The sequence below is a fragment of the Aquarana catesbeiana genome, linkage group LG06 (assembly GCF_042186555.1).
Source record: "Aquarana catesbeiana isolate 2022-GZ linkage group LG06, ASM4218655v1, whole genome shotgun sequence".
Taxonomy (NCBI): Eukaryota; Metazoa; Chordata; class Amphibia; order Anura; family Ranidae; genus Aquarana; species Aquarana catesbeiana.
Genome location: NC_133329.1, coordinates 62370491 through 62387622, shown reverse-complemented (window position 1 = coordinate 62387622; position 17132 = coordinate 62370491). Strand labels below are relative to the sequence as shown.

Sequence of the window (17132 nt, the reverse complement as noted above, 5' to 3'; positions counted from 1 at the left end):
GAGGGTTTACTTTACCTATTGCCACTTCAATGAGCCAGATATATTACCTTTCTCACTGAAGTACAGTATACTATGGTTAATGCAAGAAACTATGTTTAATTATGAATGTGTTCTTTATATTTCAGGAGAAGAGACCCAGACAATGGCCTATGACGTTATTTCTGGTCTGACTGATAAGCTGAAAACATTTCTTCCTTTTCAATACAATAAACAGGAGCCTAACTAAGTATGACCGGGCTCCCTGAGAAATGATGTGGTCTTCATAAATTGCAATTCCTCTATAGAGATCTCCCAATCTCCAGTATAGAACAATAACAGGTCTCCAAAACATGATTTATAATATAGATATTCCTATTGATGTATTTCTCCAAAAATAGTTTGGCCTCCTTTAACCCAAAATGTACATCTATTCGACAGTACATGTCAGGTGACACTGCTTGGAGGTAATGTAGTCTCAATTGCTGGAAGTTGGCGTGGCGGGCAGGTGGGGATTAGTGTAGAATGTAAGAATATTCTCTCGATATTCTGTAAACTTATATTGATGAGAAAAGTCCCAAAATAGAAAGTCCTTCCAAAGCTCAAAAATATATTTAATAACAAAATAGAATAATATTACACGAACAATATTAAAGTGCAGAATGTAAAAATAATATCAATAATGTAATTAATTATTGATATAAATATTGTATGTTTAATCATATGTGTGTCTGTGTGTGTGTGTGTGTGTGTGAAGCTAATGGCCGCTTCCTCGTGTGTGCAATCTGACCCTAAAAGCCCTTGTTTGCTTCTTTTTTACTCCGAAATACTGACCCCGCCTTCTCCTAAAAGTGGGCTGGTTTACTTCCTGCATCTTATAGTTCCCCAATAATCTATCTAGTCTAGTGAAACCCCCCCACGAGGACCTGGTTATTGAAATACAATACAGCCTCTATACACAGTTACGCTGACATTCCATAAGAATCAGGGGGGTTGGGCATGGCCTTGTATACAATCATATACCTTATAAAATATAGCTTTATCTATCATCTAAATCAAATAATATTACATACATCAATATATGTACAGTATATATCCAAAGAAAAGCCCTTTTTTTTATTAATATCATATTTAAGAAAAATTACAGTATAAAGAACTTATATTCTTAACTCATACATATTCAAACCTCTATGTAGCTTTTAAAGAAATGTGTAACATTATATAATTTGAGCTAGAGGACGGAACACTAATTACTACCATAATGTAAGCTCTCCAAAGAGTTCCAAAGAAAAAGCTATAATAAAATTTATATTTTCACATAAGTATAAAAGTCTGTGTATTTTACTTTTCCCATTTTAGAAGAAATAAATATATATCTAACTCAATTATACTACAGTAAAACCTTGGTTTGAGAGTAACTTGGTTTGAGAGCGTTTTGCAAGACAAGCAAAATTTTTACATACATATTTACTTGATATGCAAGCAGGGGCGGACTGATAACTCAAGGGGCCCCCAGGCAATAGGAGATTATGGGGCCCCCAGGCAATCAGAGATTATGGGGCCACACAGTATACACACACACAGCATACAATCACACAGTATACACATACATGTACACACAGTATACACAGACAGATGTAAAAAAAAACAGATTTATGCATACTGTCCCTGGTTTTACTGAGGCTGGCAACCCAGATGGGGCCCCCTAGTGGCCCAGGGCCCTCGGGCAGTGCCCGAGTCGTTCAATGGTCAGTCCGCCCCTGTATGCAAGCGATGTCTTGATATACAAGTAGCGTCACGTCACAACTGAGTATAAAAGAGAAGAGAGGCGCCTCCAAGTGAAGCAACATGGTTACATGTAATGAAGGTACAACACTTAGCAACTCACACGGTTGATGAATAAAACAGGTACATCTAAGTATGCAGGCATCCAGGGTAAAGCTGTCCACATAGACTGTCCTCCTCACCGCCATCAACGTGGTCCCTTCCATGCTGCGCTCCACAAGCAGTTCAATCACTCTACTGCAGGGTAGTCTTCCCGGTCACGATTACAGACTGACAGTGGTGAGAGCCGGTGGTGTGGGGGATGGTCTATGTGGACAGATTTACCCTGGATGCCTGCATACTTAGATGTGCCTCTTTTAATCATCAACCATGTGAGTTGATAAATGTTGTACCTTCATTAAATGTAACCATATTGCTACACTTAGAGGCTCCTCTCTTCTCTTATATTCTCTGTAGCTCCTGTGGATTTTGCTTCTAATCTCCTTGTGGAGGCCTCCATTTGTGGATGGACATTTTATGGTTACACAACCTATCACATTGCTATAATCTTTTTATATGGACTATAAACTGAAGGACTTATGAATAAATGGTCGTGGAATGAATCATTTGAGTTTCCATTATTTCTTATGGGGAAATTTGCTTTGATATACAAGTGCTTTGGATTACAAGCATGTTTCTGGAACGAATTATGCTCGCAACCCAAGGTTTTACTGGATTAAGATCCAACACATTCATACTTATGTTAGTAATGTTAATAAGCAAATATTAGATATTTGATTAAGGAAAGCTTCTAATAAGGAGTCCCTGAATGACAGACATCTTCCTTTTCTATATATATAGAGAGAGAGAGAGAGAGAGAGAGAGAGAGAGAGAGAGAGAGAGAGAGAGAGAGAGAGAGAGAGAGAGAGAGAGAGAGAGAGGAGAGGTAGTGCAGATGGGGACTAAGCAGCTCTGGGATGGGGTCGGGGCACCATATTGGGGGACCGGCAGACAACTGCAATTATTGATTGACCTGAGGTTAGTACTTTGGACCCTCTTCACTGTATATACAATCAACTGTTTTTTGACTGCAAATTCACTGATATCAATATGTTTTGGATTGACTTTGTAAACGTACTTGTTGCTTGCATTATACAGATTGCCGTGGAATTTGCTGTGCTTTTATATTGTTTACACAATGTGAGTGGAACTTTTGGAGTGTGATTTGAAGTGTGTATTATTAAAAGTGTTACGGTATCACACTATTGGGAGATCCTTGTTTCATTTACATACCGGTAGTCCTAAACATCTATGCTTTATAGCCTCATACGAAAGTGGAGGCATAAGGAGCTGGTGAGTGACTGTCCATTGGGAGAGGGGTCACTCATAGGCGTGCGCAGCCTATTGCATTAGGGTGTGCACCCCAAAATATATACACACACACACATATACTGTATATACACACACACAAATACTCACATATATGTACATAAAACCACCCATTATGTGCCTGCCTGACCCAAGTGCCTTTGTTCAACTTTTTATTAAAAAATAATAAATGCATAGGAGGTTTACGCTTTTAACTCCTGCTAGCGGCTGAAGAAAGGGTAAAAACCGGCCATGTTGCGGCGCTGCCAAAGCGCTTTGCAGGCGCAGCGCCAGCGCTGCCAATTCATTCCAATGGTCATTGGGCGGTTTAGAAGCAGTGTATACAGTGCTACCACACCACCCCAAAGATGCTGCTTGCGGGACCTTTCCTAACGTCTTGCAAGCACACTGCCCCTGTGTGAAAGCACTTAGGCTTTCACACTGAGGAGGCAGTTTTCAGGCACTTTACAGGCGCTATTTTTAGCACTAAAATGCCTGAAAAATACCCTAGTGTGAAAGGGGTCTTAAAGCGGAGTTCCACCCTAAAGTGTAACTTCCACTCATCTGATTCCTCCCCCCCTCCGGTGCCACAATTGGCACCTTTCAGGGGGGAGGGGGGTGCAGATACCCACTTCCAAGAATAGCTAGCCACAGATGCCTGCCCCCACCCCCTCCCCCCCGTTGTGGTCTGGGAAACACACAGTTCCCACAACACAATGGGGACCAGTGAAGACGCGCAGGGCGACAGTAAAGCCGCAACGCTTCACTTCCTGATTCCCTGACCGAGGATGGCGGTGGGGGCAGCTGAAAACCGAGCGATTGCTCGTCATCTGCTGCCGACATCGCTGGACCCTGGGACAGGTAAGTGTCCATTTATCAAAAGTCAGCAGCTGCAGTATTTGTAGCTGATGGCTCTTAATATTTTTTTTTAAGGTGGAGCTCCGCTTTAAGTTACTGGCTGTGGTCACACTCCAGCCTCCCTATCATACCATACAGGGTTAATGTCCCTGTATGGTATGTGATGATGTCACGGCTTTGGGGTGAAGGAAGAGACATTGGAGTCAGGTAAGTGAAAGAGGTTACCCCCCTCCCCTCCCCCCACACACTGCAAGGATAGACTTTTTTACTGTCCTGGAGTTGGGCTGTATTATTATGATAAGAGTTTTTGATAGGTTAGGAACTTCTGGGACTTCAGAGGTGCTACATAGATGTATTCCATACACACACACACACACATTATATGTTATTAAAAAAAATCGTTTTAACAGGATATAATGTCATAGTTGCCAACATTGGGAAAAAAAAATTCGGGACACTTTTTTTGGCTGTAGGCGGAGTCAGGCTATAATTAGGGGGCGGGGCATGCGATAGTAGGCGGGGCGTAGGAAAAAGGAAAAATGCGGCGCGCTAAGCGCGCCGCGCAAAAAATGGGCGTGGTTTACGTGAAATAGTGGGCGTGGCTTACATGGGCGTGGCTAAATGGGGTGTGGTTAGAGTCTGAGATGAATGAGGGATGCAGAGGGAAAGGGGGGTAGAGGGATGGAGGGACAGCAGACCCAGATCCTACACCATAATAGCAATGTGTATTCCAGAGTTTAATAATCAGCAGATAAAGATACTCCAAACACCTGGTGTTAGCACTTCAATCATCCCGGCACCATGGTTGTTATAATGTCAGGATGATTGAAGCGCATTATTACTATTATTACATTGTAATATAAATAATGAAATCATTCAACTCACCATAATGCAGAATCAGTGGGACCCCTGAGCGTGTCACCTGCCACGTCACCTGCCACCAGATGCCATCAGGTTCCCCCAGCAGAGTCTGTCCTTACATAAGGTGCCCCCAGCAGAGGGGGGAGAAGGGGGTGCAGGTATGTTGGTGACACAGGGGGGAGAGGGGGGTGCAGGTATGTTGGTGACACAGGGGGGAGAGGGGGGTGCAGGTATGGTGGTGACACAGGGGGGTGCAGGTATGGTGGTGACACAGGGGGGTGCAGGTATGGTGGTGACACAGGGGGGGAGAGGGGGGTGCAGGTATGGTGGTGACACAGGGGGGGAGAGGGGGGTGCAGGTATGGTGGTGACACAGGGGGGGAGAGGGGGGTGCAGGTATGGTGGTGACACAGGGGGGGAGAGGGGGGTGCAGGTATGGTGGTGACACAGGGGGGGAGAGGGGGGTGCAGGTATGGTGGTGACACAGGGGGGGAGAGGGGGGTGCAGGTATGGTGGTGACACAGGGGGGAGAGGGGGGTGCAGGTATGGTGGTGACACAGGGGGGGAGAGGGGGGTGCAGGTATGGTGGTGACACGGGGGGGGGAGAGGGGGGGTGCAGGTATGGTGGTGACACGGGGGGGAGAGGGCGGTGCAGGTATGGTGGTGACACGAGGGGGGTGCAGGTATGGTGGTGACACGGGGGGGAGAGGGAGGGGCAGGTATGGTGGTGACACAGGGGGGGGAGAGGGGGGTGCAGGTATGGTGGTGACACAGGGGGGGAGAGGGGGGTGCAGGTATGGTGGTGACACAGGGGGGGAGAGGGGGGTGCAGGTATGGTGGTGACACGGGGGGAGGGGGGTGCAGGTATGGTGGTGACACGGGGGGGAGAGGGCGGTGCAGGTATGGTGGTGACACAGGGGGGGGAGAGGGGGGTGCAGGTATGGTGGTGACACAGGGGGGGAGAGGGGGGTGCAGGTATGGTGGTGACACAGGGGGGAGGGGGGTGCAGGTATGGTGGTGACACGGGGGGGAGAGGGCGGTGCAGGTATGGTGGTGACACAGGGGGGGGGAGAGGGGGGTGCAGGTATGGTGGTGACACAGGGGGGGAGAGGGGGGTGCAGGTATGGTGGTGACACGGGGGGGAGAGGGGGGTGCAGGTATGGTGGTGACACGGGGGGGAGAGGGCGGGGCAGGTATGGTGGTGACACAGGGGGGGAGAGGGGGGTGCAGGTATGGTGGTGACACAGGGGGGGAGAGGGGGGTGCAGGTATGGTGGTGACACAGGGGGGGAGAGGGGGGTGCAGGTATGTTGGTGACACAGGGGGGAGGGGGGAATCAGGTATGGTGGTGACACGGGGGGAGAGGGGTGCAGGTATGGTGGTGACATGGTGTGCAAGAGGGGAGCCAGGACCATCAATGTCCCCAGCCAGCGGAGCCCCAGTCCATCCATGCTGGACCTCAGCCTTTGAGAAGTGTACTGCAGGGAAAGCTCCAAGCCTCCCATACACTGAGTACACCCCCTCCCCCTATCTCTCTTCTCCCCCACTACACTGACAGGCCACTACTCACAGGTCAGACAACTCCTGAACAGCCGGATGAAAGCCTCCCTTCTTCCCTCCCGTCACTCCCACTATTCCTCAGAGCTCCGTTGGACACACGGGGGCGGAGGGTGATGGCAGTGGAGGCTGATCACGTCTTCCTTGTGTTCAGTGTAGAGCGGGGAGGGGTTGCCAATCCCTCCAGCCAATAGGCTTCAGTGTACAATAGAATTTTCTATTTGTACACTGAAGAGAGAAGCGGATTGGCTGCCCCTCTCCCCTGCACTGAACACAAGGGGAACTTTGTGACTGGCTCGTGGAGGCAACGGCGGCCATTTTTGTGGAGCCGTTGCCGTTTTTTACAAAAACACTCACGATTTTCTCGGGACAAACCCCAAAAATTCGGGAAAACACCCGGGACAAAATTAAATCGGGACAAGGGTCCCAAAATCGGGATTGTCCCGGGAAAATCGGGACTGTTGGCAACTATGTAATGTGTATGTGGAATACATTTATGTAACACCTCAGAAGTCCCAGGAATTCCTAACCTGTTCAAGAATGTTACTTTCTCTTTCAGTAAACCTGTTCTGCAAAGTGCATAGAATTGTATAGTGGAAGGCAGAGAAGGTCAGTACTCACAGGTCTCACAGGTAAAAGGCTGCTATGTGTCCTCTGAGCTCTTCCATCATCCCCGGGGAGAGCTGTGCTGTGTGCTGGACAGGAGGAAAGTGATCGAGGGTGCACTCTGTGATGATCTCTTCCTGCTCCTCCCACCTGTACTGGAGCTGTGAAAGCCCCGACTCAGCCAGACAGGAACCCCAGGAGGAGAGAGACAGTTTTCATCCAAATGCGGCATCAGAGAGGAGTTCGGCAAGCTGTCTTCTGGCACACAGGGGATAGGATGGTGGGTGACTCGAGTCCTGTAAGGACTGCAGCCACAGCTGTAAAGTAAGCAGTCAGGAATTATCCGATGCTCTCTGAAGTTCACAGGCTTCATCTCTGAAAGCTGGCGGCGGAGTAATATTCAGCTGACAGGGATGCTGTAGCCGGAACTACAGAGTCAGCATCGGAAAATGTGGCTGACTGACTGATTACTCCGCAGCCAGTGGCTGCAGTTCCCACAGGAGTTGTACACATCCATGACAAATAGTCTAACTCGCAGCAGTGTCATTTAGAAAAAAATAATTCTCACACATTTTGGCAGCAAAAAAGCCCTGGGGTGTGTTGGATGTGCCTGGGCATTAGGGTGTGCCCGAGCATTAGGGTGTGCCCAGGCACACCTGGCACACCCTGTGCGCACGCCTATGGGGTCACTGAACACGCAGGTGTGGTGGAAGGATTAATTACACTCCAGGAATATAAAAGGACTTGCTGTGGCACAGTTGATGTGTTTTTTTTTATCACGGACACCTTGCACATATGTGTGTATTTTCCACAGACTTTATTTTGATATAGTCACATAGCTATTGTGTGACATTCAAAGACTGTCATTAGCTTTGATGTTATACATTGTGTGTATTTAGTCACTGTATAGGGATTGTTACATATATTTTTGAGCAGTATTGGCACTGAGTCACTTTATGTACTGTGTTTGTTTTATATTCATTTGGTTCATTATTTCATTTATTGATTATTTAATATTTTTGCTGTATATATTGCTCAATATACACTTGTAAAGGGGTGTTCACTAGAGTAGATAATTCACTGTAAGAGGTGGGAGTATTTTTGGAGATAGCCACGATTTAATTCTTCACGTGGGGTGCAGGGCACTATTTACACGTCACAGATTTAAATATTTATTGTACATTCTATACGCACCAAGTGGCAGCTATAGTTAGGTTATACCAACTCGTGATAATCATCATTTAGGTTGACTTTCCGAGGCGCAGTGGTGGTCAACTAAGTATAGGGTGGATATTATACCTAGGAGAACCGTTTATTAACATATTGGGGGACCGGCAGACAACTGCAATTATTGATTGACCTGAGGTTAGTACTTTGGACCCTCTTCACTGTATATACAATCAACTGTTTTTTGACTGCAAATTCACTGATATCAATATGTTTTGGATTGACTTTGTAAACATACTTGTTGCTTGTTATAGTATATTTCATACTGCCCAATACTGACAGCACAGAAGAAGAGGGTCCATTATTTTGAGAGTGTGAACGTTCACCAAATTTTCAACACATGTGGGTAAAAACTCATGCAATCCATACATTCAGGCTGGGTTCACACCTATGCAAATTGGATGCATCCAATTCGCATAGCAGGAGAATGTGACTGGCTCTCTGCGGAGGTGGTTGAGTGCATTACTTATTGTTTTCTTTAAAACAATTGTACTTGCTAATTCCAGGTCTTTCTTGTAACAAGGGGCTAAATTCTGTGTTACATTTATTCATAGGTTCATTCATATATTTACCCTTTCAATATGTGGTCAGTAAATGCAAGGATTAACACACACAAGACACAAAGAATATAATAAAGAGATTTACTTAGATTTGATTAAAGCGGGGGTCCACCTATCTATCGTTTTTTTTTTTTTGGAGTTCATTCACAAACTTTTCTTCTCATGATTATCTACTCACATGTTCTGTGTAATAAGTCCGCCTGTGTCCGATTTCGTTGTAAAGAATAACTTATAAAATTCACTGAAGGCAGTTTCCATCTTCATTGTGGGCTTTTGAAGCCCACAAGCATGTATTTCCTGGATGCGGTGAATGCTGTGCTCCCAGAATTCACCGAGATGTTGTGATGACGCTGTTGCACAATGCATGCTGGGAAGCCTAAGACTAGCTCCCAGGGGACTGTGGGAGGTCTGGGAGAAGCTAGAAACACGCCTACTCCCATGGGAGGAAAACCAGGAAGTGCAAAGAAGATTAGAAAAAAAAAGGTAATTACGGCAATTTAATTTTTTTTTACACAGCATGTCAGCATCTAGGCAAGGAAGAGAATGCATAGAGATAATGTTCAAAATTTGGGTGGAACCCCGCTTTAAAGATGTATTACAGATGATACGATACAAGATAAATACAGCATATTCAATCCAGGGGAGTCACAATCTCATCTAGAAATGAGATACCTGGAGACAACAGTCACCTTGATTCAGACCTCTTCAGTCTGAATCAAACCTCCAACATGGGACTGATCTCCCAGTCATATTTATATGGTAGGGAAAACAATAGCTACAACTGTTGAAAAGAAAAGCTCAAAGGTTCCCAACTTCCCATAGCATAATGAAGCAGATATCTCAGTTCCCAACTTTCCATAGCATAATGAAGCAGATGTCCATGCAATAAACATGTTGTATATAGATAGAAGTGATTACTTATAAAACTATTACTAAGTTTCTTGTAATTCAATAACTAAAGTTACATATGAATATAGACCCATACTACATTCCACCCCTTGATTTACAAGATTCTTAGTTTAGTTTATAATACTCAAGATTACATATAGATATATCAAGATGTTCTACTCAAGGTAGTATTTTCGCTTGTAATCTAATATAAACATTTCTGGCTTCATTAATTTCATCCTTCAAATTTCCAGTATTATGAGTATGTATGCGAAACACTCCTCATTATTAAATATGGTCCATCTCTCATATATCCCACCCCTTGGGTATTTTACACATGTAAATTAATGTATAACAGTTTTACATCCTTCCACCCCTCGTCTTATCTATCTAAAGTTCTATCTCTTGACCCACTTTCTCTGTCTGATTTACCTGTCCAGGAAATCTCATTCTGCTATGTTAGGGCTGAAAAATATAAAAAATATCCAAAATTCCAAAAAATATAAAAACAACTATATGTTGGACTAACAAAATAACACCAAACTTCCTTTTGAAAGTACATGCATGAGCATCAAACTTTCCTTTCCAAGAGTTTGTCAAAGTCCTCCATATCTGGTGATGGACAGCAGAGTCTTATGCCCCGTACACACGGTCGGACTTTGTTCGAACATTCCGACAGGAAAATCCTAGGATTTTTTCCGACGGATGTTGGCTCAAACTTGTCTTGCATACACACGGTCACACAAAGTTGTTGGAAAATCTGATCATTCTGAACGCGGTGACGTAAAACACGTACGTCGGGACTATAAACGGGGCAGTGGCCAATAGCTTTCATTTCTTTATTTATTCTGAGCATGCGTGTCACTTTGTCCGTCGGATTTGTGTACACACGATCGGAATTTCCGACAACGGATTTTGTTGTCGGAAAATTTTATATCCTGCTCTCAAACTTTGTCTGTCGGAAAATCCGATGGAAAATGTCCGATGGAGCCCACACACGGTCAGAATTTCCAACAACACGCTTCGATCGGACATTTTCCATCGGAAAATCCGATTGTGTGTACGGGGCATTAGACATCCGGTTACCAGATCGCAGCTGCAGCATAGCACGTGCAACACTGTAGAACTGAAAGAACTGTAGAATACAAAGTCCATATCCTTCGAACTATTGCAGCTCACAAGTCATAGACATGCAGGCACATAACCACATAGTAGCTGGAACTTTTACAGACAGTTCAGGCACATGACCATCAGAGCAGATAAAACAGTTCAAGTACTTCACCATCAGATTCAGGTACTTAACCATGATAGCGGATGGAACAGTTCAGGTACTCGACCCTCAGAACAGGTGGAACTTCCACTAACAGTTCAGCTGCTGATCATTGGTAAAGACTTTATAGACCATTGCTGCTGTCAAAAGTGTTTGTCTCCTTTCTCCAATATGCTTCTAGTTGATGTCATGGCAGGTGCGTTACCAAATATGTCAGTCCAACATTCCGTAATTAACAACAATGCCCATATAGCCGATTATAGATTTCTGAACAGGCAAATCAATGATCATTAGTGACCTGGCTTAACACTAAAAAACTCAGCTTTCTATATTAAAGGTGAAATATTATTACAGATATATTACTCATCCCCCACCTGAACTATACACTACTCTGTCTCAAACTATAGGCCCAACTTTAAACTACTTCATGTGTGTTTTCTCTATGCGCTTTGATCTCCTTCCACACTCTAAAGACATTCTGGCAGGCTAACCGGCTCTTGTCTCCACTGATCCCAATATGTGCATATAATATGCCCATGCATATGTGTCACTGTACTCTACATGCCATTTCCACCCCAAGCAATCAAGGAGAATTGAGGAAAAACAAACCTGATAACCAATTTTATAACTCTTTTTCTTTACCAAGAAAATTTTATGAAAACCCAATCAGGTGTATAGAACAGGGTGGTTTAAAGAATCACTGAGTGTCAGATATAACTGACCGTATATATAACACTAGAACACCTCATTTTAAAACAAAATGATTACTTTAAATTTAAACTGTCAATCATGTAGGAAAATGTACTTTATATGTAAAACCCCAGGCACACTCCCACAGTGGTAATGCCTTATGCCCCGTACACACGGTCGGATTTTCCGATGGAAAATGTCCGATCGGAGCGTGTTGTCGGAAATTCCGACCGTGTGTGGGCTCCATCGGACATTTTCCATCGGATTTTCCGACACACAAAGTTGGAGAGCAGGAGATAAAATTTTCCAACAACAAAATCCGTTGTCGGAAATTCCGATCGTGTGTACACAAATCCGACGGACAAAGTGCCACGCATGCTCAGAATAAATAAAGAGATGAAAGCTATTGGCCACTGCCCCGTTTATAGTCCCGACGTACGTGTTTTACGTCACCGCGTTCAGAACGATCGGATTTTCCGACAACTTTGTGTGACCGTGTGTATGCAAGACAAGTTTGAGCCAACATCCGTCAGGAAAAAATCCATGAATTTTGTTGTCGGAATGTCCGAACAAAGTCCGACCGTGTGTACGCCCTATTATAGTTCCACCAAAATAATTTTGGCAGTATATACAGAAGTAGATGCTGCCATAATTTAGCTTACATATACACAGAAAGGAACAATATGTAAATGTTTGGATATTCTTACACCCTGCAAACCATTACAAGTATTATATAATTCCAGATATCAAAACAATCTTGCTGTCAATATTCAAAAATTATTGTTCTATATCATTTTATATTCAACTCAATCAGAAAAAACCCTTAGAAATCTATCAAGCAGCATCTAGATTTGTAGCTGCTCTGGTTTACAATCAGTTCCAATGCAAAACTTTCAGTACATTTGCATATTGCATAAAAATAACAACAAAAACAACATAAATTATTCAGTTTGACTGTAATCTTCATCTTTAGTTCTTGGACATCAAACCATATCAGACAGGTGGATTGATGCTGTTTAATATTGTCTAGGAACTAAACAAATCAAAAGGTTTTAGTGTGATATTATTACAGTTCCCTCCTAGAAAGTAACAAATAGCAACAAACACATTTAACTAGGGTTGTCCCGATACCACTTTTTTAGGACCGAGTACAAGTACCGATACTTTTTTTCATGTACTTGCCGATACCGATTACCGATTTTTTTTAATGTCACGTGACAGTGTTTTTTTTTGTTTTTGTTTTTTAACAATGCTTTCTTTTTTTTCGGGGGGGGGGGGAGTGGGTGAACGGTGTCTGTGTTTTTTTTTTTTTTTATTTACAATTTTTATTTTTTACAATAATATTTTTTTTATTGTTTATTGCAATATGTGGTTTTTTTTTTTTTAATCAGCCCTGTTGAGGGGCTTTGGTGAGATATCAGGGGTCTTAACAGACCTCTGATATCTCCCCCTTGAGACAGATAAAGAGACAGAGGATAGAGATTCCCCAGTCCCTTTCTCTGAAGCCACAGCTGCACTGAAAATGAATGGAGAGAAGACAGCGGCTCCTCTCCATTCATAAACTGACACATCGTAATCATAGGAGATTACAATGTTTCAGTTATGTGAATGGACAGAGTCAGCTGACGATCACCGCTGACCTCCAGGTATCGGGGGAAGCATCGGGAGCATTTGCCCGAGTACAAGTAACTGCCATTACTATACAGCCTACGATAGAGGTGTGTCTTTTGGGTTTGGTAGACAATCTAGCCCCAAAGAGAGTAACGCGTACCTTACTGACATACTAATCTATTACGCTAGGAAAACAATAGTGTTATCATGGAAAAAGCCCAATCCTTCATCTGTTTCAGCATGGAAGGGTGTGGTAAATAGAGCTGCACCTTTTTACAAGGCTACATATATTAGCAGGGGCATACCACAGACATTTGACAAAGTGTGGGGCAGTTGGATAAATAGCGAAACTACGATAGAAGATTAAGTGGCACATAATGAAATGCACCTGATGTGAGATTTAACATGTATATAACCATTTGACATATTGAAATGTATTGTTAATTGCTATTAGGGGAAGGGGGCCTTATTATCATTACTATCATTGTTCTGATCCGGTCATTGAGTGAAGGTCTGGAAGGAGGAGGAGAGAGTCAATGCTGAAGGATGTAAATAGTTTTCTTTTTTTTGTGTGTGGCCCATTGGGTCTTGTGTTTAATTGTAATTGATATGTTATAAAAGCAATAAACAAAACTTAAAAAAAAAAATATCTGCTACTAACTGCCACCAAAGCAAAGCTAGCAACAAACCTCCCATCTCAATGCACACTAATAATACAGTTTCCCAATTGTCAAAAAACATTAAAATTCACAACAGTATTACTAGGATTAATCACTGCACTTCAAACCAGCACTGAAAGGGTTAAATACCCTGCTCACAGCGCCATTATGTAACAAGGAGTTAAATTCTGTGTTACATTTATTCATAGGTTCATTCATATATTTACCCTTTCAGATATGTGGTCAGTAAATGCGAGGATTAACACACACAAGACACAAAGAATGTAATAAAGAGATTTACTTAACGATACAAGATAAATACAGCATATTCAATCCAGGGGAGTCACAATCTCATCTAGAAATGAGATACCTAGAGACAACAGTCACCGTGATTCAGACCTCTTCAGTCCTGAATCAAACCTCCAACTTGGGACTGATCTCCCAGTCATATTTATATGGTAGGGAAAACAATAGCTACAACTGATGAAAAGAAAAGGTCAAAGGTTCCCAACTTCCCATAGCATAATGAAGCAGATATCTCAGTTCCCAACTTCCCATAGCATAAGGAAGCAGATGTCTCATGCATTAAACATGTTGTATATAGATAGAAGTGATTACTTATAAAACTATTACTAAGTTTCTTGTAATTCAATAACTAAAGTTACATATGAATATAGACCCATACTACATTCTGAAGCTCTCCACAAGTAGTCCTTGGCTGCTGGACAACTCTACTGATAATCCTTTTCAATCACTATCATAAATCTTGCGAGGAGCACCTAGTCGTGGTCAGTTTATGGTGAAATTATGTACTTTTCACTTCCAGATAATGGCCCAAACAGTGCTCACTGGATCATTCAGAAGTTTGGAAATCCTCCTTGAGTCTACAAACTATGGGATATTTTTACGGCATTTTGATTTTTTTTTTACTAGTATTGGCGGCGATCAGCGTTTTTTAGCGGGGCTGGGACATTGCGGCAGACAAATCAGACACCTAACTGATATTTTTGACACTTTTTTGGGAACCAGTGACATTATTACAGTGATCAGTGCTAAAAATATGCACTGTCACTGTACTAATGACACTGAAAGGGAAGGGGTTAACACCGGGGGCGATCAAACGGTTAAGTGTGTACCTAGGGGATGCTTTCTAACTGTGTGGGGGATGGACTGACTGGGAGAACACAGAGATTGGTGTGTTCTCCCCTGTCAGAATGGCGATTTGCCTCTTTGGGGAATAATTGGTGGGTCCCGGCGGACATCGTGTCTATTGCACGAAATGTTGTACAGGTACGTTGTTTGGCGCAATAGAGCCACTCTGCCGCAGTATATCTGTGGTGGGTGGTCTTTAAGCAGTTAAAATAACCTTGGTCATTCTTCAATGGAGGTTGTCAGGGATCTCGTGCAGCAGGTGCTCATTCCCGTTCAGCAAATGCTAATTCTTCTGCACATGTGCAGAGTCACTAGCACAGACTAAGACTAACAAGAACTTAATTGCGCACTCAAATGCGTATTGGCACATACGTGCAGGCATGTGCGCGTACACGTAGGCATGCGTACTCATCTACGGATTCTGGTGCCAAGCAGCCTAATGTCTAAATTGGCCCTAGTACAGGCATGTCCAAAGTCCGGTCCGGGGGCCGATCGCGGCCCCCGTTACAGTTTTGAATGGCCCGCCTGGTTATCTGGATATGTATATCTTTTGTGGCCCCCAACGATCTCCCAGCGCCGGGGCCACAAAAGATATATATGTCCGGATGCCTTGGAGGGGACAGGGAGGAGGCGGGATGAGAGCCGTGCACACCAGAGTATTTCCTGTTTACACAGCGGACTCCGTAATAGGAAGTCCCTTCTCTGGCACTGCCATTGGACGACTGTTCTGTCCATCAAAGGAGGCAGGACTTTCCATTAAAGAGGCCTCAGAGAAAACAGGAGATTCTCCTGTATGTTATCTTTTGGCGCTCGTCCATCCCTCTCCCTGTCCTCTCCGAGGCTGCAGATGGATGGGCATATTTCAGGCTGCACTGATTGCAATGGTGAGTCTGCATTCCTGACAATGATGGGTGCTGCATTCCTGACATTCCTGACAATGATGAGGGCTGCATTCCTGACATTCCTGACAATGATGGGGGCTGTATTCTTGATATTCCTGACAATGATGAGGGCTGCATTCCTGACAATGATGAGGGCTGCATTCCTGACAATGATGAGGGCTGCATTCCTGACATTGATGGGGGCTGCATTCCTGACAATGATGGGGGCTGCATTTCTGACAATGATGAGGGCTGCATTCCTGACAATGATGGGGGGGAGCTGCATTCCTGACATTCCTGACAATGATGGGGGCTGCATTTCTGACAATGATGAGGGCTGCATTCCTGACAATGATGGGGGGGGGCTGCATTCCTGACAATGATGGGGGCTGTATTCCTGACAATGATGAGGGTTGCATTCCTGACATTCCTGACAATGATGGGGGGCTGCATTCCTGACAATGATGGGGGGCTGCATTCCTGACAATGATGGGGGCTGTATTCCTGGCAATGATAGGGGCTGCATACCTGACATTCCTGGCCATGATGGGGACTGCATTCCTGACAATGATGGGGACTGCAATACTGACAATACTGGATGCTGCATTCCTGGCAATACTGGGTGCTGCATTCCTGGTCATACTGGGTGCTGCATTCCTGGCAATGGTGGGCACTGCATTCCTGGCAATGGTGGGCGCTGCATTCCTAGTAATGGTGGGTGCTGCATTCCTGGCAATGATGGGTGCTGCACTGATGGCAATGGTGGTGCTGCATTCATGGCAATGGTGGGGCTGCATTCCTAGTAATGGTGGGTGCTGCATTCCTGGCAATGATGGGTGCTGCACTGATGGCAATGGTGGTGCTGCATTCATGGCAATGGTGGGGCTGCAGATGAGCACTGACTTATTTTGCTTCATAGTTCTTTATTTAAAATTTAAGTTGTTTTCCTGAAACTTCCCTCTTAAAGTGAAGGTGCGTGTTGTACGCCAATAAATATATCCAAATAACACGCCCAAGATCATCTCTTTACTCACACACAGCCACAAAGGCAAGAGAATTCTTGTTGGGCAGTGTATTAGTGCTCAAACGATCGCACAGACTGAATTTTATTGGTTCAAAGAATGTCAGGCAAAATGGTCAGCCCTCACGCATGTTCACTTCATCAAATATGGCCCTCTTTGAAAAAAGTTTGGACACCCCTGCCCT

At 44.1% G+C, this 17132-nt stretch overlaps 1 protein-coding gene across 2 annotated transcripts in view; it reads left to right on the top strand.

The window, feature by feature from the left end:
- LOC141148554 (uncharacterized) overlaps positions 1 to 1306 on the top strand; it is a 456462-nt gene extending 455156 nt beyond the window's left edge. For both annotated transcript variants that reach the window (XM_073636103.1, XM_073636104.1), the window contains one exon: positions 126 to 1306. The gene's annotated coding sequence lies outside the window, so the exon portion shown is untranslated. The remainder of the gene's footprint in view (positions 1 to 125) is intronic.
- The last annotated feature ends 15826 nt before the right edge of the window (positions 1307 to 17132 follow it).